Source organism: Apium graveolens, chromosome 5, assembly GCF_009905375.1.
Source record: "Apium graveolens cultivar Ventura chromosome 5, ASM990537v1, whole genome shotgun sequence".
Classification (NCBI taxonomy): Eukaryota; Viridiplantae; Streptophyta; class Magnoliopsida; order Apiales; family Apiaceae; genus Apium; species Apium graveolens.
Genome location: NC_133651.1, coordinates 252,711,205 through 252,738,564, shown reverse-complemented (window position 1 = coordinate 252,738,564; position 27,360 = coordinate 252,711,205).

Sequence of the window (27,360 nt, the reverse complement as noted above, 5' to 3'; positions counted from 1 at the left end):
CTAGGGTTTGGAGATGATATACCTTCATTGGAGAGTGGAGAATCAAGAGAATGGCTTGGAATCACCCTTAAAGTCCTTATCCAAGCTTAATCTAAACAAAACTTCAAGAACACAAATTTTAGTTCTTGAAAAACACTATTTACCATCTTCTTCCATGATTTATAGAAAAAGATTGGCTTGGAATTAGAAGCTTAAACTTATAGGAAGTATGTAACTATCCATGGGGAAGCTTAGATAAATACCTTGCTAAATAGTAAGTGGTGGAGCTTGGATCTTCATTTTGTTAAGAAAGAAGCCGAGAGCTTCATGAAGAAATGAAATATCTTTGTGTTTTGTGAGTTGTTTGCTTGGTTACTAGCTTTTGATTTTGGTAAATTACCTTTTTAACCATGAAATTTGTGTGGTTATTAATCAACCACACCTCCTTCCCTTATGTCATGCTTAGGTCATCCTCATGATGTCATCCTCCCCTCCTTGTCCTCTTCTCATTGGTTGGGTGACATCATCCTCTCTAATCCATTTGATTAACTTCCTAATTGTTTGCCTAATGACCGCTGATCTGTTATACGGTTCGCTTAACTTTCATTTTCGTTTATCGTTTGAGGGATCATACCCGGGATCTTATTACTTAGGTTCCCTTAACCTTTCTCAATATATTGTATTCCTTTTATGATCCTCTCTTATAATCCTTTAATTTAAATCATTTTTATCCTGTTACCTTATACTCAATTCTTTCCGTATCTAGTGGATTTCCGGGAAAAAATCAAAGTGTTCGGAATTGGATTCTGACGATCTTTACATACACTTATATACCACATAGAGTACTAATAATATCCCAGAAGATCAATAACAGAACCCCTACATAGTGTGGCATGAAAAGTTTTCTCATTCAGAATAATCTGCAAAATCACTATTCATAAGGGTTTCAAAATTTCCAAAAATTGGGGTTATTACAGTCTCCCCTCCTTAAAAGGATTCCGTCCCGGAATCAGATAGAAAATGAATAGGGATACTCTCTTAGCATTGCACTTTCTAACTCTCGAGTAAATTTTCCCACATTGTGGTCCTACCACCAAACTCTGCCTAGTTTGATAACCCTTCTCCTAAGCACTTGTTCCTTTTCACTCTATAACCCTTCCTGATTGCTCCATATAGGTTACGTCGGGTTGCATGTCTATGCGCTCATATGCCCCTATTTATCTGGCATCCGAATTACACTTCCTTAACATTGATACGTGGAACACGTTATGAACTTGCTACAGGTTCGGGGGTAGGGCTAGCTCGTATGCTAACTTCCCAATACGTCTTAATATATCCAAGGGTCCGACAAATTGTGGACCTAGCTTTGCTTTCTTTCCGAATCTCATCAATCCTTTCCAAGGGTTTCCAAGGGGATACCTTTAAAAACACTAGGTCCCGTACTTCCTATTCTTTGTCCTTTCATGTCAAATCAACATACTTCTTATGTCCATCTTGGGCTACTACCAGCCATCCTCTGATTAGATCTATTATATCCTTGGTCCTTTGGACTACTGCGGGTCCGAGCATCTTGCGCTCTACAACTTCATCCTAACATAAGGGAGATCGACATTGTCTTCCCTCAAGGATCTCATAAGGTGATATCTCAATACTGACATATGATCTATTGTCGTAAGAAAACTCAATCCGTGTTAAGTGATCATTCCAATTTCTTTCAAGTCTATTGCACAGACTCTCATTATAGCTTTTAGCATTAGAGCTTTTGCTTCTCAATACCCATTCTTTTCGAGTTCGAAATCTCTACTACCTTCCATTCCTAATATTATACTGGTTATACTTTTGCTCGTTAGCGTTCTATAACCTTTTAATAACCGCGTCAACCTTAGTATCACGAACGCGTTAGAATCGGAATACCACCGTACTGATACTACTTCCATTAGCTGCTTCCATCTTCGAAAGCTTGATCCATCATATAGAAGTAAAGGAATTTGTTGAGAGATCACTATGATCATGAACACTTGTTATATCGCATAGTTAGTACAGAAGGTGGCCAGCCTTTAGTACTTGACAAGCAATTAAACAATAGATGGTATCCTACTAGGCTTCTATCACACAGATAGATAGTCATTCGGCAATACCTCCCCTTCTGGAAGGGTTGTTCTTCTCAGTTTACATGAAATGAAAAGAAGAGAAAAGAATGAACTGAAGAGAATTGTATATTCGTAAAAAAAAAATTATTGCCATAAAATATCTGGCTTGGAATCTACCTCTGAACTATAGAGGTTTGTCATAGGAGAACAAAACATATATGTATTTATACCAACATCAAGTATTATAGCATCGTATTTCACATGCCTAAATATTTTTGCTATTCCGTCCATCATTTTATGGACCCATGATCTTCCTCGAGCTTATACTCAATCACCTTTGAAACTCCCTCGACATCGAAAATCGAATCTGGAATCTCATTTTATACATCATCGTTACTAGAATTCTATGCTTGCACCGCAACCTTCCTCGTATAGTAATACGACTCTCTATTGATAAGAAGGAATAAATATTCAATAGGTAGATACTCTACTTAATTAGTCTATCAATGATAACTTATACACTACCACGACCCGATTAGTGGTACTCAATCTCAACATCCATTCCAATACAACTCTCACAGTTGTAATTAGCTCATTACTCGCAGAATCATTGCTGCATTACTATGGTCCACTACTGATCTACTGTCGTCATTCACGTTCCATGAAATCTTAATATCTAACCATACGGAGTCCATACATGTCGTATCAAATCCTTCTAAGGAGGTAACATAATCACCATTCATGATTCATGAAGAACACTCCTGATCCTGACATACATACATGACATGAAGCAGATAAAATTGCAGAAGAATTTCAATCAAAGCAACGATAGCAGGTTAATACCATTCTTAATCGTATGCCTTAAATAGAAGACTTAACTCAAGGTTTTGTCTAGTCCTTTTTGAAACATGGTCCTGCCTTATCTCAAGATAGTATCTTCTGAGATAGATAGCCCACTCATGGCGATTACACGAATTAAACCTCTACCAACTACTATTACGGTTGGGTATTGCACAGTCATCAGAAGGAATGTCAATCTTCCAAACCATAATACAACCTTCACGGCTTTAATCCTTATTACTGTATTCCTCTGGCACAAGCTCCTATAATTATCCTCTTACCTTTAAAGTGTCAGCCACCTCTTTGGCCTTTCCTGATAGTAAAATTTCCTTACAGTCAATGTCATTTTAACCACCTCCAAATAAATTTTCTACCTCATTTCAATCACTGTTTATGTGAAGATGTCTTCCTTAAAATCTGATGAGTAAAAAAAATATCACCATTTTTCCATAAGTTATTGCCTCAGTCTTTAGAGGTTAATCACTGTCATGACTGACTCTCAATCATAATTAGAACATCTTTTATCTTAAGTCCTAATTGCCCTGAACAATTTCGACCATTACTGGTTCGATCCATACCTTCTCGTGGTTTAACACATGCCTCACTTGGCATCATTATAATTACGTCATATTTCCTTTATCAACATTTCTATTCTTGAGAATTTTGAATTTTACCTTTCTCCTTGTAAAACCTCTAAGGTTATCCTTGAATCGTTCCTCCTGTATTCCCTAGATACAGGGCATATCAAAATACCATTTACTAATACTAAAACCATTGTCTATATACTTCTGAAAAATTTCTCTACTGATTCTTAAAGGTTGTTGTTACCTTAACCCTTTCCAATTCATACTGTCAAAACTCATACTATCCCTATTAAGGGTGAAATGCCAACCTTTATGCATTCCCCTAGGATTCATTTTAAGTTACCGATGTTCTATCCTTAATTCCACCTTTAAAAGGTACCTGCATCCTTCCATGGATAAATCAAGTCATCTATCCTTGATAGATTATCTTATTTAATCATTCCCATCTCGATAGTCTATACCAAATTTCACAATAATATCCTTATTCAAAATGAGGTCAACCAATATGGCCTCCAAAAGATAACAACGGTTATCCGCTTTTCTTGCCTGATTTAGTAATGATAACAGGGATGTTCTGGAAGATATTGGTCGTGTTCAACGTGAACTTCTTCTTAATAATTCCTTATTTACATTTGTTGTTTATCCCAACAGTCATCTCAATATTGGGATATCTCTCATACCTGGCGTCTCCCTTTCTGGGTATCGAGCCACCGGTCTTACATTTCACATTCTTGAAGGTCGCTTCCTTCATCCAATTTTCCTACTTTCTTACTTCCTTGTCTCCTTAGTCTATCCGCGTCTCATTATTTATCCTTCGAACTATCTCAAGGTTTCCTCGAATCCTCCCAACTTACAGGGGATAAAATATATGTATCTCTTATGCCCTCAACCATCAATTTTAACTCATGGTGAATCATCCTCAACCTGACGAATGCATACTTTCTATTTCTATTGCTACGAGTCTTTAGGACTTCCTCATACCTAACTCCCTTATCATACCTCAAACTCTATTGCCTTTATATTCATTTCCACTTCAGTTTCTTTTTATTTTCCTTTCTCTTATCATTATTTCATGAACCAACACCACATAAGCATTGATTTCAAACATCCCGTCATTCTGGATTCGTGTCCTCAGAACGAATCTTGACAACTTTTACAACTTAGATTCATAATTCATCATACTCGTCTGCCTTTGTTCTGGCTCTAAAGCTTTTACACTATCTCCATAACCTTGGGAAGTACTTTCCTGAAAACAATTGACTGAACTTAAATTAGTTTATTATAATCTCTTGCTCCGTACCTTCCTTGGCTTTTAACAGCGGGTGGTCTCTCTCTTAGGAGGGTAAGTGACAAAAATAGTCTTTTGTGGTTCGTCAATCATTTAGAATCTCAATTGATTCCTCTATTTCCTTTAGCCAGGCCCTTGCCTCGGCTGGGCCAGCTTGTTCCTTGGAACTCTGAGAGCTTAGTGACTTAAAGGTCCTGAAAGAATTTCTCACCGCACTGTCTCCTCAAGGTGGTGGTTGGGGATAATAGTCAAAGTTCTTTTTAGACAGATCCATGAATTGCCGTATAGGAGTACCGTCTCGGGTCTCCTTTCCTTACTCGACTTTCTGTTTCCTTAGTATGAAATGTTTCATCCTTCTCCCATACTTGGGGTTATCTTATACGTTAAAATCCTTGTTTTCCACTTCATTATGTTATGGGCTCCTTCTTTCTTAATGGCAACCTCCCTGACTATCACATTCGGGGTTGCCCTAAATCTTATTCCTCGAGCTATGGATTTCATCTAAGATCTAGTCCTTACGCTCTTAAACGTTTGGAACCCAAATTCTGTAGGAATACCTCGTTATTCCCTTATCATCTTTCTTGGTATTAATCTCTTCTCTAGTCATTGACTCTCTACCTTCATTCATCACTTTTTCTTGGCACAATATGATCTTTTTCGATAATTCGAGTTGTATTGCAATCTCAAACAACGTTTCGGTACCGGCTCCGGTTACCTTCACTTCTATTTCCATTTTCTCAAAATCTCTTATCAACTCTCCCAAAGACATTTTCATCTTGAGTCTCTCTTTTATACTAAGGGCATTAGCCACCATCTTGGCTTTCCCTGGATGATAAAGAATCTCATAATCGTAATCCTTGATTAGCTCTAACCACCCCCTCTGACGCATGTTGAGCTCTTTCTACGTGAAAATGCACTAGAGCACTTATGGCTTGTGTAAATCTCGCACTTCTCTCCATACAAGTAGGGCCTCCAATCTTTAGGGCAAAACTATTGCCACGAGCCCTAGCTCATGGGTGGGGATATCGAATTTTATATTCCCTTAATTATCTTGACGCGTACGCGATTACCTTATTGTGCTGTATAAGAAGCACCCTAATTCCTTATGCGAAGCGTCACTACAAATCACAAAATCTCCTTTTCCATCCGGCAACGCCAACATAGGAGCCGTCACCAACCTTTGCTTCAGTTCTTGAAAGCTATTTTCGCATTTATCTGTCCATTCGAACTTCTCAGTCTTATGAGTAAGCCGCGTTAAAGGGGCCAATCCTACCTCTGGTAGTCGCTCTAACCATGGTTATCAATTCCTTAGCGACCATCTCTTCAGTCTTGTTAGGATCCTCCACGAGATCCTTCTCAGCAACAATCCCTTCTGGGACAGCATCCTCAACCGCGACATCCTCAATATTAACATCATCCGGTCCCGCGTTAGGACGCTCTATCGGATCCACAATCTGATCTCCAATAACTAATAAAACATCATCGCGTTGTTGCTCCTCAACCTCAGGGTTCGGAGTCCCGCTACTATATATGATAACGAACTACGCTTCTATCACGTTATTTATAAGGGTTCCCATAAGGGTTTTAACTATCAGTACTACGTTAGGTAGTCCGACTATGAACTTGGCAAGAGTTCTTATTATCTTAGTGAACTTATTATCTTAACGTCACATCATCTCTGAGGTTTATAACGCTTCACTCTGATACCACTTCTGTAACACCCCCGAATCCGGGGTCGGGGATCCGGGTTGTCACGAGTTCCATTTCCCTTAATAACACCCAATCTTAATAAACAATCAACTACTCTGTACTGTGACCCCACAATAAACACATACACACCACAAGTTATAGTCTCAGAGATGAATATCCAAAAGTAACACGAGTCATTTTATTCCAAAATTATATGTCAGTACACCTTAAAAAGGTTTCTGAATAAATTTACATTTCTTTTCCATTATTACAATTCATAATTATACATAAATCTGGTACATCAAAAGTTGAAGCCTAGTCTATTGGTAGTTCCCACCACAGCTACAGCGACTTCAATGCCTATAGGAAACTGCGGAACGTTTCCTAATCGCTTGCGAATCGGGAGCTTGGTCCTGTTCATCTTTTCTATTTGTTGTTGTGTGATGAAAGAAGAAAGCAAGGGTGAGCAGCAAGCCCACCAAAATAATATGTATAATGATTAACAATATATGAGCCTTCTCATAGTACTCATGAAAGTCTTGGTCATAAGAAATGAACCAAGTTTGATATCTTAATGCGATGAAGTCGCAAAATATTCAGTATATATACATATATACTTTTCAAATTCTTGGAAGTCCTCTTCCATGCATAATATACACAAAGTTCCAGTTTATAACTGTATAAAAAATATCGTTGCAAGGTGATCTCATATATCTAACCTTGTCTCAACGTTTTCTGAAAGTCTTTGTCATTCATAAGACAACCATTAACGAGATATAAGTTTAAAAGATGAAGTTACAAGATACTCCAATATACTTATATTTTTTCTAAATACTACTTGAACTACCACCGTTCAAGTTATAATTAGTTTCAAAAGTTCATCACATAGATGAGACTACAAGACAAGATTTGAATAGATTAAATCTTTGAAGTATTATTGAAGGAAATGAAGTTATGATATACTTCATTAAGTTCTGATATATATACATCTTCTTTATACGTCTCCTGAAAACCTCTGTCATGTAAAGTATGAACAGAGTTTGTAACATCCAATAAATTTTTGGAAGGAACATAATTGTGGCATAAACCCGATATCTTGCTGATCAGGCAAAAATACCAATAAGTAACCTTTTCTACTAGTAGATGGACGAATTCCCCACTGGTCATCACCCTGGTCGCAATAGGACCTTATGCTGGACTGCCACTCATCCACTTACGCATTTGATGGACTCCCACTGAGCCACTTACACTATCATGGACGCCCACTGAGCCCATGTTGCTTATGCCGACTCGATAGATGGACTTACTTCCCGAACGTTGGGTAAGTAATCAATTTATTTACCAAAACTGCAACCTTGTTGCGAATATAAAATACACCACAGAGCCGGATCCCTCAGGTTTTGAGCGAGTATTTAAATCCCCTTTAAAAGGAAGATCTTAAATATAAAAAAATGAGTTTTGGGATCCGCTCTAACTTTTGAAAATCATTTTAAAGACTCGAAAATACTTTAAAGAGTGTTTGGAATAATGCTGATTTAATAAAGTAAATCAGTCTCGATATAAAAGAAATATCTGAATATTATTATTTAAATAATATTCCCATAAAGAATAATTAAGGTAGAAGTTGGAAAACTTATACTTGAAATGAATAGTAAATAATCAAAGATATACTTATACGAAAGTAATATCTTTATTTGAATATCAAAAGTAAGTTTGATTATCGAACATTATTCTTTAATAAAATAAAGAATATTATTAAATAATAAGCGGAGTCATAATACCTCGAATGAATATTATAAATAATATTTATTAAATAAAATAAAGGAGTCAATACACCCTCAAATGACTATCCAATTAATAATCATTAAATAATATAAACTGAGTCATAAGCCCTCGAATGAATATTCGAAATAATATTCAATTAATACAATAAAAGGAGTCATAAGTCCTCGGATGAATATTCAAGTAATATTCAAATAATAAAATAAACTGAGTCATAAGCCCTCGAATGAATATTCGAAATAATATTCATTAAATAAAATAAAGTTAAAGTTATCGAATAATCCTTATTCGATTAATAGTTTTGAAAACTATAACCATATATATATAAAATATATATATTATACTCGGGAACATCGACTCCCGGTTTAGAAATATGTTCACCTTTTATCCCCTATACTAAGGGTATACGCAACTACTTGCTTATTTCTAGCATAGATATTATGCAACTATAAGCATTGAAATCAACAGATAGATAACCAGATTACGAAACAGACATGCATATATACCATATCAGCATGCTCCAAAATATCGCAAAATTTGCTAATAACATTCATGCACTTATCACAAGATAATGCATATACATATATTTACATCACAACAACAGTATAACGGGTAGAAAACTTGCCTGAGCGACTGGGGGTGATAAAAGGCTCGGGACGAGTCTGGTAATCTATAAACAACAAGTAAGTTGGAATTAAACCAAAGTCACTTGCAAATCTATACTTTAACTAACTTAGACTCTAACGCTTATTTTGCGCTTACTGATTCTCTTAAGTCACTCGAGTACCCTCGGCTCCACCATTTTTAATAAATTAACCATTACGATTTTTAAGGCGATTCTTTCGCGAGTGTCTTACCAACTGCCTAACACTCTTACCATAATTGTTTCATACACTAATTAACCCTTTTTGGTCTTTAACCTATGTTTCAAAGTAAGGCGAGGGGAAAAGTTTCGTTCGCGAAACGCCGTTACTTAAAACTGTCGTTTCTCCTAAACCGTACATCGGATTCAAACGAACTACATATCAAAACGAAGCTCGTAACATGAGCTATCTAAACATGGCAATGGTCAACATCTAGCAGGGGGTTCTCGGGTCCTAATGTTATGAACAAAAGCAGTCTGAAGTAAATCGGACATTACGACGGCTATGTTTACGCGATTTCCCAAATTTAAACCATTCCAAAACCATCACAATTCAACCCCAATCCATTCATACAACCAAAGTCCATCCTTATCACATCATAACATCCCCAATAAATCCAATATTAACATTTATACTTATGCTTAGCTTGAATTTAACTATACTTAAGTTCTTTTAACCAAAACAATAAGATTCACCATTCCATTTCACTACCACTCCAACCCAAACTCTAAACCACAAGCATTAAGATACTATATCACCATAACAATCAAAATCATCTTATTATACAAAGGAATCTAGGGTTTGGAGATGATATACCTTCCTTGGAGAGTGGAGAATCAAGAGAATAGCTTGGAATCACCCTTAAAGTCCTTATCCAAGCTTAATCTAAACAAAACTTCAAGAACACAAATTTTAGTTCTTGAAAAACACTATTTACCATCTTCTTCCATGATTTATAGAAAAAGATTGGCTAGGAATTAGAAGCTTAAACTTATAGGAAGTATGTAACTATCCATGGGGAAGCTTAGATAAATACCTTGCTAAATAGTAAGTGGTGGAGCTTGGATCTTCATTTTGTTAAGAAAGAAGCCGAGAGCTTCATGAAGAAATGAAATATCTTTGTGTTTTGTGAGTTGTTTGCTTGGTTACTAGCTTTTGATTTTGGTAAATTACCTTTTTAACCATGAAATTTGTGTGGTTATTAATCAACCACACCTCCTTCCCTTATGTCATGCTTAGGTCATCCTCATGATGTCATCCTCCCCTCCTTGTCCTCTTCTCATTGGTTGGGTGACATCATCCTCTCTAATCCCTTTGATTAACTTCCTAATTGTTTGCCTAATGACCGCTGATCTGTTATACGGTTCGCTTAACTTTCGTTTTCGTTTATCGTTTGAGAGATCATACCCGGGATCTTATTACTTAGGTTCCCTTAACCTTTCTCAATATATTGTATTCCTTTTATGATCCTCTCTTATAATCCTTTAATTTAAATCCTTTTTATCCTGTTACCTTATACTCAATTCTTTCCGTATCTAGTGGATTTCCGGGAAAAAATCAAAGTGTTCGGAATTGGATTCTGACGATCTTTACATACACTTATATACCACATAGAGTACTAATAATATCCCAGAAGATCAATAACAGAACCCCTACATAGTGTGGCATGAAAAGTTTTCTTATTCAGCATAATCTGCAAAATCACTATTCATAAGGGTTTCAAAATTTCCAAAAATTGGGGTTATTACAATATATATATATGCATACATGCATATTTTGAAATCGTGATATTTCACTGTCAAATACAATTGTTTTAAAGTAGAGCTTACAAGATGCATAATACCTATTCTATTGATAAGCAGCATTTTGCGTGTACCCTTAGTATAGGTGTAACAACCCGCACTTCCGTACTATTAAATCTAAATCAAAACTAATACAAAATTCAATTAATGAACCGAAATTCTATTATAAAGTTGACTATTACAAAAGCGCATCTAACAGAAGTCCAAAAGTCAATCTACTCCAATACTAAGTCCTCGAACTTGAATGTTATCTAACTTGAACTCTTAGAGAAAACCTGAAATATTAAAAGAATGAGTTACGAAGCCCAGCAAGAAAACAATCAATCCAACTAGCAGTCCAAGTAACACATACACATATAACAAAATACGATAAGCTATACGATATACGAAACACACAATTTCGATAAACTTTCTTATTCTTATTCGATACACACAATACATATAACACATAAACAACAATCATTCAAAACCCATAATCTATGCCAAGACCACTACATCCCAGTGATAACGGTCCTAAATTTTTACTAAACTATCACTACAATCCGGTGACTACGGTCCTAAGTTCTTGTTCGATATTTTCAAAAAACATGGCACAAATCAGAGATCCAAAATTATCGTCTAGACCCCACACATATACAATAAACGTATACTATAACACATAATACTTTCAAATATATCATCATTTAGCCCATGTTTTGATAATCAAATATAAACGCATAACATATAATTTTGAAAACACGGGCAAAATCGATCGAAAACTTACCTCAAAACCTGACCAGATTTGAATTTACTCTTTTGACCCTCTAAATGATGTTTTCTTGAAAAATACGAAACATGAAAGTTGTATAGAATGAAAAGATCATTCCGAAAAGACTAGAATCAACAAATTCCGACTTACGATGAAGTTTCTACGAATTTTACAAGACTGCTGATTTTTATTAGAAAAAGTCCTACGAATTTTGAATGTAAAAATAACGAATACAAATATGGTGTATTTATAACAGTACAAAACCCTATTTCTTAACCTACAAGCTATCCATATTAGACTCTGATCCAAATTTTAGGCCCATTAGTCTAATTCAAATTTATAATCCTAGTCCCTATCTATTTTTAATTCTTTTTTCTATTATTCTATTATTAATCAAATTCCAAAAATTACAGGATATTACAATAGAGAACCCAAAATTGAACATTTTTCCTAAACCGGGAGGCGATGTTCCAAAGTATATTATATATATAGTTTTCTATAACTATTAATCGAATAAGATTTATTCGATAGTTTTGAATAATAATCAAACATTATTTTCGATTATTCAAATAAAGATTTTACTTTCATATAAGTATATCGTTTGTTAATTATTATTCGTTTCAAGTATTAATTTCAAAATTTTTACTTCATTTATTTTTATAAAAGCTATTCTTTGTTAGAATATTATTTAAAGGATAATATTCAAATATTCTTCTAATATTCTGAAACTGATTTATTTTATTAAATCAACCTTACCTCAAACGTCTTCAAAAATATTTTCAAGTCTTCAAAATGATTTTAAAAGTTAGAGCGGATCCCAAAACTCGTTTTCAAATTTAAGATCTTTCTTTCGAAGGGGATTTAATTACTCACTCAAAAATCTAAGGGATCCGGCTCCGGCATATATTTTTATATTTGTAATGAGGTTGTTGATTTGATAAAAGAGTCTTTGATTACTTGACCAACATTCGGGAAGTAAGCCCATCAAAATGCGTTGGCATATGAGTAAGGGGCTGGGGGAAAGTCCATTAACGCGTAAGAGGTCGGGTGACGACCTAACATAAGGTCCTAATGAGATCAGGGTGATGAACGGCGAGGAATTCGTCCTTCTACTAGTAGAAAAGTAACGTGATTGATATATTTTCCTGATCAGCAAGGTATCATGGTTTACACCAAGGTTTCTCTCCTTCCAAAATTATTATGAAATACAACTTTATTTATACTTTTCATAACAGAGGTTTTCAAGGAGTGTATGAAAGAGATATATATATATATATATACATATATATATATACACATATATATATACACATAATAAAGTATCTCGTAACTTCATTTCTTTTAAATGATATTTTAAAGATTGTTGTTTTACAAGTTTTATATTGTAGCTTCATCTATGTGATGAACTTTTGAAACTACCTATACTTTAAACAGTAGTAGTTCAAGTAGTTTTTCTGAAAAGATATATAAGTATATTGAAGTATCTTGTAACTTCATTTCTTAAATTTATATCTAGTCAATGATTATTTTATGCATAAAAAGATTCTCAGAAAGTTATCGATAAAGATATTTTGTACTATTGAACAAACTATATATATTTTGAAAGTATATATATTGAATATTTTGCGACTTCGTCGCGTTAAAGATATCAAACTTGGTCCATTTTTGCTTGATCAAGATTTTCATAAATCTATGAGAATTCTCATATATTGTTAATGAGTTAAATGTTATTTTGGTGGGCTGTGTTGCTCACTCTTGCTTTATTCATTCATCACACAACAACAGCCAGACAATATGAATGGGACCAAGCTCCCAATTCGCGAACAGATAGGAAATATTCTGCGGTTTCCTGTAGGCGTTGATGCCGTTGTGGCTGAGGTAGGAACTACCAATAGGCTAGGATTTCAACTTTTGATGTACCAGACTTATGTATATCTATGAATTGTTATAATGGCAATGAACATGTAAATTTATTCAGAAACTATTTTGAGGTGTAATAACTTATAATTTCTGGATAATATGACTTGTACTCTTTTCGGCTTTATCTCTGGGACTATAACTTGTGGTGTGTGTGTATATTATGGGGTCACAGTACGCAATAGTTAGTGGAATGATTCAAGAGTAAGTATTGTTAAGGGAAATGGAACTCGTGACAACCCGGATCCCCAACCCCGAATTTGGGGGTGTTACACAACATGACTCTATAAATATTCGATTAGATGAAACGTGGATTCACCGGGAAACGGACCGTGGCTTATTCGAGCCCTCAGTTAGAAAGGATGTGGCCTTTATGAGCCTTATTTCTAGTTTTTCTGACTAAATGACATGTCATACTTGAATGCTTAATTAAACCTTGAGGTTTGAAGTGTGTCAATTTTAAATATCTTATTTTATATAAGAGTTTTCCGGCTTATAGGAGCCTCGTACTATTTATGTTCTTGACTAGGTGCGACCCTTCAAAACATGAGATTCCGCTTTCCTTTCTGTCCAACTCTGGATGCCTTAATCTTTCTGAGGGGTAATTCTCCTAGTCGACGAAATCATACTTTCACATCTTACATTATAGTAATAAGAAACTCGACTCTGATGCTCAATAATCCTAGTATTGGCTTAATCAAATCTAGAGCAAGTGGCATGCCTTCTTCGTTCTTCTCGGGCTCAAAGGCCTTACCCATTGGGGATATAGTGATTTCAAAGGGAATTACAACTTCAGCTTTGTAGGCTATCAAGAATGGATTAGCTCCTGTATTTACTTTATAAGTGGCATGATACACCCATGATATGGGAAGTAGATTGTCTGCCGAAGTATTCCTCGAGTATTCGACTCTCTTATTCAGTTATTAAGGAATATTCACCTGGCCACCTCAGCTTGCTCATTCACTTTGGATAAGCGTGAAGTAGGACTCGCAATCATTCTCCTCATAATTTTTTTAAAATCCTTGTTTTTGAGCTGATATCCATCATCCGTCACTAGGATTCGTGGAAGTCCATATTCGTGCATCACACCTTCTCACGAGAATCATGTCACTTGCTTGGTGGTTATCTTAGCTAAGAGTTTATCCTTAATCCACTTTGCGAATTTTCAACAGCTATTATCAAGAATTTCCTTTGTGTACTGGCCATTGGGAACGCACCAAGTATTTTCATCATCTAGGTTGTAGAAGGAATGCGGAAGATAGTAAACATCATCATCTTTGACCAATAGAACCCTAATAGGATATCTTTAGAGAGAGTCTTGCCCCACGAGTGTAACTCATGGATTTTTTGTGTACTTCCTTTAAGGCCAACTCCGCTTTTTGGTGTTTCAAGCACTTCATGTAATGAATCATGACTACTCTTGTATAAATTCCTAGTAATTGGATCAGGCTTTAAAGCCTTTTCTGGCATTTTTCGTGCTTCCATGGCATTTTTGGGTAACCAGCTGGTTTTCCTCAGAGAATTTATCCAACAACTCATCACACAGATCAGTGCTATCAGATTTTGGTCTTTAAGACCTGGAAGTAAAAACTTCACATGTAACTTTTTATCTTCGAGTAGTGGCCTTCATATTTTCTTCACTCAGGATGTAGCATTCATTAAATTGAGTCATGACTTCACAAGTCTCGCATATTTTGCTATTATTTCATACTTTGCTTCAAATTCTGCATTTACGTGAGAAATCACCAATATTGAGTTTCCGCAAATATTTGAAGTTCTTAACCCTCGGGGTTTCAACTAAGCCAATTCTGGCTACCAAGGACTCATATTTTTCTTTGTCATTCATCGTTTGATTATGAGTCCTATCCTGTGTGGGTTTCAACTTTCTGAAAATCTTTTTATGCATAAGACAAACTCTATAATAGATCCATCAGGATCTTGCACCACTCATCAAGAGATATATATACACCCACACACACATATATATATATATATGGACATAAGGAATTATCTCGTAACTTCATTTCTTTTAAATGATATTTTGAAAATTGTTGTTATACAAGTTTTATCTTGTAGCTTCATCTATGTGATTAACTTTTGAAACTACTTATACTTTGAACAATAGTAGTTCAAGTAGTTTTTCTGAAAAGATATATAAGGATATTGAAGTATCTTGTAACTTCATTTTTTAAACTTATATGTAGTCAATGATTATCTTATGCATAAAAAGATTTTTCGAAAGTTATCGATAAAGATACTTAATATTATTGAATAAATTATATATATTTTGAAAGTATATATATATTGAATATTTTGCGACTTCGTCGCGTTAAAGATATCAAACTTGGTTCATTTTTTATTAACCAAGATTTTCATAAATACTATGAGAATTCTCATATATTGTTAATCAGTTATATGTTATTTTGGTGGGCTGTGTTTCTCATCATAGATTTATTCATTCATCACACAACAATAGTCAGACAAGATGAACATGACCAAGCTCCCAATTCGTGAACGGATAGGAAATGTTTCACAGTTTTCTGTAGGCGTTGATGCCACTGTGGCTGAGGTAGGAACTACCAATAGGCTAAGGTTTCAACTTTTGATGTACCAGACTTATGTATATCTATGAATTGTTATAATGGCAAGGAATATGTAAATATATTCAGAAACCCTTTTGAGGTATACTAACTTATAATTTGTGGATAATATGACTTGTACTCTTTTCGGTTTCATCTATGGGACTATAACTTGTGGTGTGTATATATATTATAATGATTCATATAGTTGTATTATTAAAGTGTAATTATTAGATAAATAAATAAAATATGTTATGGTTCTGTCAGCATTCTGTTGTACTTGATATTAATTGTGTGTGACTTATTGGCATGTGAGGATTATTTGTATAATTAATTGTTGAAGCGTATTATTTTGTTCTTTACTTTTAAAAGTGATTTTATGGAGAATTTATTTTCATAAATACTGGAATTATCGATAAAATTATTTTATGGCTTTATAATTTCAATAATTATTTATGAAAATTTATAAAATATAGAAAATAATATTTCATTAATTATTTATCCCTAAATGATTTTCTGATTGTATTTTAGTGTAAATTCAGTATTAAATTCCAGCATGTTTCAAAAATAATGAAACTCATATTTTCTTAAGTTTTAAAAATTTTGAAAATTTTAAAATTATTTTGGAAAATTTTCGGATTATATTCACCCGCACGTTTGTTCGTTAAATCTTTAAATGCGGGTCGGAAACGCGATTCATAAATAATTTTAAAATTATTAAAATTTTATATTATTAATTTTTAATTATTCCGAGAATGTTAAAACTATTCTGATAATTTTTTGGGTTATTTTACCCGTAAGTTTGCTCGTTAAATTGCTAATTGCGGAGTAAATTTAGTCTACAGGAATAATAAATGAAATGAAAAACAAAAGCGCATATAATTACAATTGGGTTTATCCTCCTCTCTCACTCAATATCTCTAATCTCTAAGCTCTCTCTCACACATCTCTCTCAATCTCCCTCGCCTCTCATTTCTCTCGTTGTCTCTATCACGCTCATCCTCTCTTCTCTCTTATCTCTCCCTTTCGGTTTCTTCTCCTCCTCCCATTTTTCCCTGTTTGTTGCCGACTTTGTTCCATTTTCCGGCTTTCTTCTCGGTAACTATTCCGGTTGGCTTCCTGTTTATTTATGTATATATATACACCTGCGTGTATATGTGTGTGTACAATTAGTGGTGTTTATGGCTGCTATTTTCTTTATTTCTCCCATCGCCGCCCCTATCCGTTTCCGGTGAGGGTGGTGGCGCGTGGGGCATTCCTCCGTGTGTGGCTGTTTGTGCAGTTGGGTGTTAGTTTGGTTCTGTATTACTTGCTTCCATTGCCCTGATTCGAGTTTAATTATTTTCTGCAGGGAATTAATTGAATAATGTTCGTGAAATAAATAAATTCATGCGGGAAAAATTATTTTTAATCAGTGAAATTCGTATGGAAACCCGAAACTAATCGGGGACCGACGAATTTTACCGTCGTCGGTGATGAGCCTTGGCGAGCCGACGGTGGACGGTGATGAATATTTCTGAGTCATAGAGTTTATAAAAAATTTTAATAATTAATATTTGTATCGATGATTGGGAATGCGAATTGTGAACGGTTGTTGGTTTTGGGAATACGGCAACATATCCTGTAATTTTCGGAAATGTCGATCAAATATATATATTTATATTACGAAACCTAATTGCATGTCGTGCTAAGTGATTTTGTAAGATATTTGATTTCCCTATTTTCCAAAATGACGGGTATACATATTTTCCGAAAATAAATACCGAACCGAATTTCGAAGACGCGAACCCTAATTGTTTTGTGTATTACAATAATGCGAATAATTCGGGTCGGGATTTGATATTTTTTTGGGTATAAGTGATAGTGAGGATATGTCAAGCATAATTAGTTGTCTAATTTAGAGTGTTTCGATTCTCTAGGTTCCAGGAAAAAGCCCGAGCATCCAAGTCAGTCCAAAGTCAACCCGTGTTAGTCGATAAAGCGTATCAAGGCAAGTACCCCTGAACAAATCTTTAAGGTTCATTAATATATGAATAAATGTTGACTTAAATTTCGTAGTGGAACAGAACGTTTTAAGTTACGTATCCCCTATTATTAAAAATGTTTTTGTTAAATGATGTTTTGGGGAAAAGTAACTTCTGAAAATGCCTATCTCTAAACTGTGAATAATATTGGAAAGGTTTTGAAGTTTGTTGTAATAAAATTATTTTGAAAAGAGATAGGTATAAGGGGTTTTGAAAACTGGATAAAATGGATCAGATATTGGATGGCATTGCATAAGTGGCCTATAACGGCCCAACGTGGTGGCGTAAGGGGCTAAGTCGGTTACGCGCCCTATTTGAACCGCTTAGTCCAGCGTAATAGAGACCTAGCTAGTCTCTGAGTTCCGGGACAGGTTTGTGGTGGGATAGATGTTAGGTTTGTGCCCTAGAGACAACACTATGATGTTTTAGTTTAAGACATTTGGATTCTTAATATTTATGTTTTATCGATTATTTTTTATAATTTATTAATTCTTAATCTACTGCGATATAAATGTTAGATTAATAAATGTCCTTGGAATATGATATGAATTCTATACCTCAAATACATGACTTGGAAATGAGATTATGAGAATATATCAATATTCCTAAAGGTCCCTAGTCAACTATTATTATTAAGGGACAATAATAATGCATTAGGACTGGCGTGTTTGTTGACTGATGATTACATCTCATTGATCATAGGTATAGTGATACTAAAGTTAAAAACACAGGCAGATGTATATGTACATGGTGCTAGACAGACTTAATGTGAGATTCTACATGTATGTTGTGTCATAAGTAATTCTTACTGTGATAATGATGTAATGGTCCTTAGACTTGAAATCATTATATTTTTATACGAGAATTAATGTACTTTGATTACATTAAAAGTTACTTTGACTGGGTAATGATAATAGTGTATTTCGGGTATATTATGAATCGTATGAGAAATATGAATTATCTAGAAACTATTTAACACTCCTAATTTTAGGAGTGATACTATTGGCCTCCTGTGTGAGCTAGACTATGAAATGCGTGGCAATGCTCAAATGTTGATTTGATATGATAGTCTACTCATTGATCAAGTAAAATTGGATTAAACTATGATGAGGATGACACATTACATTGTACATTATTCATGAAAGGTTTAATCGATCACCGATTCAATTATTATTACTTGGGTAGCAATGATGTATTACTAGATGTCGCTCATTGTTTACGATTTTATATTAGATTTAAAATTCGTTGCCAACGTAATAATAACCTATAGGGTCACACACTAAGAATGCTTGAAGGATTATTTAATTCAAATTAGATTTAAATTATATTAAAATAATTGGAATTATTTATAATATTAATTAAGTATGACTTAATTAATTAGATAAATAATGATATTCAGATTTACTAATATTAATTATGAAATTCAGTTGTTAAATAATAAGTGTGACTTAATTATTATACAAATAGGAATTTTGAATTAATAATAATTCTTAATTAGTTAAGAGTTATAATTCATTTTTTTACTCTCTATATAATATCTCTTGTGGCTGAATTATTAAAAAAAGACTTTTACTAAAACCCTAGCCACCAAGAGAGAAGATGGAGAGAGCAAGAAGATTCGAGTTTGTGCTAGTACACATCCAATCCTGGAGTTCAAGCATTCGCATGGATACCGATACAGCGTAGATCGCGAGAGCGGGATGTGTGGTGATTGAATAATATTTGGATCTCCATTATTTAACCAATTTGTAAAGTTTTTTAAGGTAAACAATCTTATCTATGAATTAAATATTTATTTTTCGCATGGATCCTGCGGTGGGTTTCAAAAATTCTGTTTTTTCATATTTTTAATTACTGTTTCTGCTGCATTTATGTACTCGAAACCCTTCAATAGACTGATCAGTTGTCCCTAGGATTCGTCCAATATATATATATATATATATATATATATATATGATTATGTTTTTATGGTTCCCGTAACGGAATAGATGGTTTTGTGGTTCCTGTAATGGAACAGCGGATTTGAAAATGAAAATAGCATGCTAAAATTGGACTATGATATTTCCACAACAAACGATTGATGTTATGTTTTACATAGCATGCTAGTTGTTGATATCCAGTTTCCCCAGTTTACACCGTCTTTACTTGTTTTATGAATGATTTACGATTTCTGTTTCTGTAACTGTTTACTATAAAATGTTTTACTTGTTATTCACATAGTGGTACTGTTCAGAAATTGATTGCTCACTCTTGAAAACTATTTTATACATATATCGCAGATGCCTAGGAGACTCTTCTATCTTAATCAGGGCCGGATTCCAGTTCCTCCTGTACCAGGCTCCTCTGAGATAGTTGTGTTAGACCAGATGGGGTCTGTTGAGTTGTTGTAATAAGTTAGTTATGTCAGGTTTGTTTAAATATGTTGGTTTGTAAGGGGTCATGTTTATGTTATAATAAAAGTAAGTTTGGTTATGTTGTATTGAGGTTGTGGTTGTTCATGACATCAACTCCTGACCCCGTGGTTGAGGCCATCACATATATTGTGGGGTCACGGTATGTAATAGTTAGTGGATTGATTCAAGAGTAAGTATTGTTGAGGAAAATGGAACTCCTGACAACCCGGATCCTTAACCCCGGATTTGGCGGTGTTACAGTAATGGTATCAGAGCTAAGCGCTATAAACCTCAGAAATGATGCGATGTTAAAAATAATAAATTCAGTAAGATAATAAGAACTCTTTCCAAGTTCATAGTCGGACTACCTAACATAGTACTGACAGTTAAAACCCTTACGGGAACCCTTATGGATATCATAATAGTAACATAGTTCATTATCATGTAGGGTAGCGGAGCACCGAACCTTGAGGTTCATGAGACACAACATGATGATGTTTTACTACATGTTGGAGATCAGATTGTGAATCCGATAGGGTACCCGAATGAGGGACCAGCTAATATTCATGTTGAGGATGTAGCGGTTGAGGATGTTGTCCCTGAAGAGATTGTTGTTGAGGAGGATTTCAAGGAGGTTCCCGACAAGAATGAAGAACAGACCGCTAAGGAATTTATGACCATAGTCAGGGATACTACCAAAGCTAAGATGGCCACAAGGGCGATCCTAAAGAATGGAGAGTTACCAAGGGCACAGTCGATAGTGAGGGTAGATGGAGTGGGTCCTTCCATGGCACCATTTATACCAGTATTATACCCTCTCCAGGAGGTTCCCGTAGACATCCATGAGGTTCCACCAGTTCCTGTTCCCTCCCCTGTACAGAGCCTAACACCTACTGAGGAGATGCCTCATTTATCTTCTGCACCGTCATTACCTGATATTATGCTCGGTTATCTAGTTGGACCTCCTGGGTTTGCACCACATGCACCCCATGGACTGCTAGATGCAACCATTCTGGCTTCTCTTATCGCCGATTATCATATGACTTTGGATGGCCTGTCCGAGGCCCGTAATGTTAGAAGCGAGTTGTTGGACCTATTTACTGCGTTGAGGAGTGAGGGCGGAGTACTTTCGGCAGGCTTAGTCTATAGCCTAGATAGGATTGAGGCTACCACCCGAATTATAGCTAGATGGCATCTTGAGGTTCAGATTAATCCAGCTCTACTTGAGACTATACTAGACCTCATCACCTCTTTGATGGAGCAAGTTAGGAATGTCATTTGCGCCCGCATTCCTTGATTCAGTGTAGTGTGCAGAGTCAATGCGATCAGACAAGGATTTTCATTCAGCACAAATTTTGGAGGATTAGCCTAGTTATGAATGATTAGTCTTGATTGACTAGATGATTATCTACAGTAGTACTTTTAGGAATAAATCAGATCAGATGATGTAATTCTCTTTCATGTGTTTAGTTGATGTACTCTCGAACAAATGGTTATGTATATATTTGTTCCTTTTAGTTCAGATTAGATCTTTTGTGATAAGATCGCAAGTTTATTCATAATGTTATTTGCACTGTTAACACTTAAGAGTCTCATGAAATATATAAAAACCGGGGAATTCATATTTTCTGACCATGTAAGGACTGTACGAGGGAAAGATTTAAGTAAAGTAGGTAAAATCGATATAGAAAGTTTTTTCAAATTTTCCAATCATTATGCCACCATGAGGAATAAGATTTAGGGCAAACCCTGAATGTGATAATCAAGGAGGTTGCCATCAAGATAGAAGGAACCCATAACATAATGAATTGGAGAATAAGGATTTTAACATATAGGATGACCCCAATTATGGGGAGAAGGATGAAACCTTTCATACTGAGGAAAAATCGTGGTGGGAAATTCTTTCAGGATCTTTAAGTCTCTTAAGCTCTCAGAGTTCCAAGAAACAGATGACCCAGTCGAGGCGAGAGCCTGGCTAAAGGAAAGAGAGGAATCATTTGAGATTCTAAATGATTGATGAAGTGCAAAAGACTATTTTTGTCAATTATATTCCAAAGAGAAAGGCCAACCACTAGTGAGAGGCTAAGAAAGATAGGGAGATAGTGTAGAAATTTTAGAGCCAGACCAAAGGCGGGCGAGTATAATTAATTATGAATCAAAGTTGTGAAAGTCGTCAAGGTTCGTTTTAAAGGATACGAATCCAAAATGACGGGATGTTTGAAGTCAATGATTAGGCTATGTGGGTTCATGAAATGATTATAATAGAAATGAAAATAAAAAGACTGAAAGGGAAAGGGATATGAAGAAAATAGAGTTTGAGGAACGATAAGGGAGTTAGGAATGTGGAAATCTTAAGAAACCCTAGAAATAAAGATAGAGAAGTGTGTCGTCATCAGGGTGATGGTGACTGATCATGAGATAAAGTCTAGGTTTGAAGGCATAAAGGATACGTATAATCAATCTTGTTTAAGTTGGGAGTATTCGATGAAACTTTGAGATAGATCGATGGATTAATAAGGAAACACGAATGGACTGGGGAGACAAGAAAGCAAGAATATAGGTTATTGAATAAAGGAAGTTGACCTTCAAGGACGTGAAGTTTATTTAACAATTGTGACTTGATACCCAAAGGGGATATGCCAGCTATGAAAGACATCCCAATATTGAGATGACATATGAGATAAACAACAAAAGTAAATGATAATTTAGTACGAAGAAGTTCACGTTGAACATGACCAATATCTTCCAGAACATCCCTGCTATCATTATCAAATCAAGAAAGAAAAGTGGATAACCGTTATTACCTTTCGGAGGCCAAATGGGTTGACCTCAGTTTGAATAAGGATGCAACCATGAAACTAAATATAGACTATCGAGGTGGGAATGATTGAATGAGATACCCTTATCAGGGATAGATGATTAAATTTATAAATGGAAGAGTGTAAATACCTTTTTAAAGGTGGAATTAAGGATAGAACATCGATAACTTGAGTTGAACCATGGGGGAATTCATAAAGGTTGGCATTTCACCCTTAATAGGTACATTATGAGTTCTGACAATAGGAATTGGAAGGATTAAGGTAAGGACAACCTTTAAAGATCGGTGGAGAAAGTTTTCAGAACTATATAGACAATGGTTCTAGTATTAGTAAATGGTATCTTGATATGCCCTGTACCTAGGGAATACAGGAGAAATGATTTAAGGATAACCCTCGAGATTTTACAAGAAGAGAGGTAATATTTAAGTTTTCCCAAATAGAAATTTTGGTAGAGGAAATATGACACAATAATAATGATTCCAAGTGGGGCACATGTTAAACCATGAGGAAGTATAGATTGAACCAATGAAGGTGGAATTTTTTTAAAGCAAAAAGGGCCCAAGATAAGAGACGTCCAAAGTATGATCGAGAGTCAGTCGTGATAATGTTCACATTTAAAGACTAAGGCAATAACTTATGGATAAATAGTGATATTTTTTTATCACCAGGAGTTTAAGGAAAACATCTTTACATGAGCAGTGATTAGATTTGAGGTAGAAGATCTAGTTGAAGGTGATTCAAAAGACATTGATTATAAGGAATTATTACAATCAGGAAAGGCTAATGAGGTGGCCGACACTTTAAGTATAAGAGAGAAATTATAGGCGCTCATGACAAATGAATACAGTAATCCTGGTTAAAGCCCTGAAGGTTGTATTATGGTATGGAAGATTGACATTCCTTCTAATGATTGTGCGATACTCAACCGTAATAGTAGTTTGGTAAAGATTTAATTCATGTTATCGTTGTAAGCAGGATACCTATCTTGGAAGGTCCTATCTCGAAATAAGACCATGTACAAAAGGACTAAATAAACCCTTGAGTTTCAGGTCTACTACTGAAGGCATATGATTAATAATGGTATTAACCTGCTATCATTTCTTTGATTGAAAATCTTCTATAATTTTATCTGCTTCATATCTTATATATGTCAAGTTCAGGAGATGTCCTTCAGGGATCACGAATGGTGATTATGTTACCTCCTTAGAAGATTTCGATACGACAGGTATGGACTCCGTATAATTAGCTATTAAGATTTCGAGGAAAACGAATGACTATAGTAGGTCAGCGGTGGACTATGGTAATGCAGCAATGATTCTGCGAAGAATGAGACAATAACAACCGTAAGAGTTGTATTGTAATGAATGTTGAGATTGAGTACGAATAATCCGGTCACGTCAATGTATAAGTTATCATTGATAGGCGTAGTAAGTCGATTATTTACCTATTGATTATTTATTCCTTATCGGGAAATAGTAGTATTACTAAACGAAGAAGGTTGGGGTACAATGTAGGATTCTAGTAATGATGACGTCGAGTGTGAAATCTTAGATTCAATTTTGGATATTGAGGGAGTTTCAAGGTTAATTGTTAATAAGACTGAGCAAAAGCGTGGGTCCATAGAATGATGGACGGAGTAGAAAAATATTCAGGCATATGTAAATGCGATGCAGTAAGCCTTAATATTGATATGTATATCTGATAGTTCATTCTCCTTTGATAAACCTCTATAGTTCAGATGTAGATTCTAAGCCAGATATCTTATGGCAATATTTTTATATAATTCTCCTAAATTCTTTCTTTTTTTTCTTCATTTCATTTTCATGTAAACTGAGAAGAACAACCCTTCCAGAAGGGGAGGTATTTCCAAATGACTATCTATTTGTGTGATAGAAGTCTAGGATACCATATGTTGTTAAATTGCTTGTCAAGTACTAAAGGATGGCCCCCTTCTGTACTAACTCTGCGATGTAACAAGTTTTCATGATCCTAGTGATCTCTCAATAAATTATGTTACTTCTATATGATTGATCAAGCTTTCAAAAATAGAAGCAAATAAGAAAAGAGTAGTATAAGTGCGTCGTCTACAAATTGAAACGCGTTTATGATGCTAAGGTTGACGCAATTATTAATAGATTTTTGCTAATGAGTAAAAGTATAACCCGAATAGTATTATGTGCATAAAATACTTACAATTACGGACTGGAAAAGAGTGGATATTGAGAAGCAAAATCTATAGAGCTAGAAGATATATTGAGAGTATGTGCAATGAACTTTAAAGAAAATTTGGAATGATCACTTATCACTGATCGAGTTTTCTTTTAATAATAGATTTTTATGCCAATATTGAAATGTCGCTATATGAGGCCCTTTAGGAAAGAAGATGCAGATCTCCCTTGTATCGGGATGAAGTTGGAGAGCGCAAGATGCTCAGGCCCGAAGTGGTTCAAAGGACCAAGGATATAGTAGATCTAATCAGAAGGCGGCTGGTAGTAGCCTAAAATCGACTAGAGAAGTACGTCGGTTTGGCCTAGAAGGACAATGACTACGAAGTAAGGAATCTAGTACTATTAAAAGTATCCCCTTGGAAAGGATTGATGAGGTTCGGGAAGAAAGGAAAGCTAAGTCTAAGGTACATTGGACCCTTCGAAATATTAAGTCGTATTGGGAAGTTAGCTTATGGGCTAGCCCTACCCCCGAACCTGCAGCAAGTTTACAATGAGTTCCATGTGTCAATATTAAGGAAGTATAATTCGGATGCCAGACATATAGTGGAATACGAACAGGTAGACATGCAACCAAACTTGACCTATGTGAAACAACCAGTGGGGATCATGGATCAAAAGGAGAAGGTGCTTCAGAACAAGGTGATCAAGCTGGTCAAGGTTTTATAGCAGAACCATAACGTGGAAGAATCGACTTGGGAACTAGAAAGCGTAATGCTAAGAAAGGTATCCCCAATTGTTTTCTATATAATTCCGGGATGGAATCCTTTTAAGGAGGGGAGACTGTAATAACCCCCAATTTTTGGAATTTTTGAACCCTGATGTATAGCAACTTTTGTTGATTTGGCTGATTAAGGAAAATTATCAGACCACCTTATATAGCAGTTCTGTTATGGAAATTTTGAGATCATAATAGTATTCCATAATGTAAATGAGTGTATGTAAAGGTCGTCAGAATTTGAATTCGAACACTTTGATTTTTCCCGAAAATCAACTAGACACCGAAGGAATTAAGTATAAGGTGACAAGATTAAAAGGAATTAAATTCAAGGATTATAGCAGAGGATCATTAAAATAATAAAAGATATTAAGAAGGGCTTAGGAAAATCCAAATGATAAGATCCCGGATATGATCCCTCAAACGATCAATGAGAACGAGAGATAAGGGAACCGTAAAACAAATAAGCGACCAAGGATCAAGCTTATGCAAGTAACCAAGGGATTAACCAAGAAATTAGCACTAATCAAGAGGATTAGAGCAAGATGATATCATCAAACCATAGGAATTGGACAAGTGGCCTTGTGACACTACTAAAAATAGTGCCTACAACATCACCCCTTTAACATCGATTAGAAATGTCATTGATTTTAAAAGTAATTTAACATCGAACATTTTAAAACTGATATTAAAGACGTTTTAAGACATCACTAGGTAAAATAATCAATGTCTATTATCGTTCTTTTTTTTAAAAAAAAAGAAGAGAAAACCCCGCCTTTTACTTACCCCCGTTAATACACCAAACAATTTGCCCCTTAAACAAAAATTTATTTCTCAGTTTTCCCCTTTCACCCAAAAAATTTTCCCCCTTTAACTAAAAAACAATCTCTCACAGTCTCTCTTCTCCTTCACTCTCAATGTCTCTCTTCTCTCTCACTCTTACATAGTACTCTCTCATCTCTCAGTGTCTCTCTTCTCTCTCATCTCTCACTGTCTCTCTTCTCACTCAATCTCTCTAAACCTATTATACCCATCTCAAACCCCTAATTTGTACAAACCCTTAATTAAACTTGATTCATTCATAAATCGAGCTTGATTAGTGTTAAATAATCTTGAAAGAAGATGGGTCTACTCAATTATTGTGAGAAAAGTATGTTTATTTCAAATTTTATGTTTTGATTTTTAATAGAGTTTTTTCAAATTGTGAAGTCAGTGTTTCCAATTAGTAGCGACAATATA